We start from the raw sequence: 1,742 nt of genomic DNA, 5'->3' as shown, positions 1-1,742 counted from the left end.
TTAGAGGGTGAAGATGCTCTGGAATTATCTGAAGGGCAATTTAGAATGATATTGAGTTGCATCCAAATGTTCCACAGGAAATCAGAGGAAAATAAAGAAGTTGTCAGAAAATTGCTACAAAAACAGGCAAGCAAAATTGATACAGCATTGGGATCAATAAAAAACCTTCAAAAAGTGGACCAGACAATTAATGCTAAAATATCAGAAATGGACTACACACTGAAAGGGCAAATGAGTAGAATTGAAGGGATGGAAGCCAGAATCAGTGAGCTTAAAGAAAAATCTGTCAGTACTGCTAAGATAGAAAAAAGAATTTAAAAATCTGAAGAAAGCCTAAGATTCATGTGAGACCACATAAAGAGAAATAACTTGAGGCATATTGGAATTCTGGAATAGGAAGAGTCAAAAATATTATTGACGAGATAGTTGAAGAGTTACTGGAAGAGAATGTCCCTAACATCTTGAAGGATGAGAAGATAAGCACCCAAGAAGTTGAATGAACCCTAGGAAGGATAGACACCAAAAGAAAATCATCAGACTTTCCCAAACCAAAGGCAAGGAGAGAATCCTGAAAGTAACTAGGGAAAAAACAAATGTTACATACAAAGGAAAGCAAATAAGATTAAGCTCTGATTTCTCAGCAGAAACCATGCAATGGGGGAACATATACAACATTCTGAAAGAAATAAAGTGTCAACCAAGAATTATATACTCAGCAAAACTGTCAATCAAATATGATGGTGAAATAAAAATATTCCAGGACAAACTAAATTATGGGCTTCAGCCATTTGAAAACATGGACTCAAACACTGAATGGTTTGCTAAACTTTTCAGATTCAGGAAGCAGAGAGTCAGTACCACAGAATGTATGAATAAAGAAGGAAAATTTCCTTACCGACAACTCTTACTCATTTTTAGTCTAGAAAGGACGTCCCGTATCAATGGATAATCCAGATTATCTAGAACCTTTCACCAGTGAAATTACTAAAATTGACAAAATGCCAATATCACCCAATTCTTCTTCATTGTAACAATACCTTTTTTTTTTTTTTTTTTAATGAATTGTGTATTTGTCTTGGTGTGGTGCTATGGGATATTTCACTGGACTGAAAGGTTGGTTTGAACTGCAAGGTTGGCAGTTCAAATTCACCATATACTCTTCAGAAACCCTATACATGGTTGCTATGAGTTGAAACTGACTGTAAGGTATTTAACAACAACAACACAACATATATGTATTGGAGTCCTGATGTGGCACTGTAGTATAAGCACCAAATTGCTGACTTCAAGGTCAGTTGTTCAAACCGAAGAAAAGCCAATGAAGTGTACACATAGTTAAGTCAGAGAGTATTGCTACCAGGGTTTCAGTTAATATGCAGGGACTTATTCCAGACAAAATGTGCTTTCACATGTCTGTGATCAGTGAATGACTACAGACAGGTTATCTCAGTAATATAACTTTTCTTCTTCTCTTTAGAGTGCCTTTAAAGCAAAGAATACTTTTTGTGACAAAGAAAAATATATTTTCAAGTCAAGGAGAATATAAGATTTTTGAAAACAGTCAAGTGGACATCTTTCACTTATTGAAACTATACAGTAAGTTTGTGGGAATGTTGCTATAATGGTTGTGTTTCTGTGTCAACTCAACTAGGTCAGTATTTCCAGAGATTTAGCATTTGGGGTGTGCTTATTCCCATGGTGATGGAACCTAATACAGGCATACTTAATTCTATGATGAGCAG

The sequence above is a fragment of the Chrysochloris asiatica genome, unplaced genomic scaffold (genome assembly GCF_000296735.1).
Source record: "Chrysochloris asiatica unplaced genomic scaffold, ChrAsi1.0 scaffold00297, whole genome shotgun sequence".
Lineage (NCBI taxonomy): Eukaryota > Metazoa > Chordata > Mammalia > Afrosoricida > Chrysochloridae > Chrysochloris > Chrysochloris asiatica.
This window is presented reverse-complemented; position numbering follows the sequence as displayed.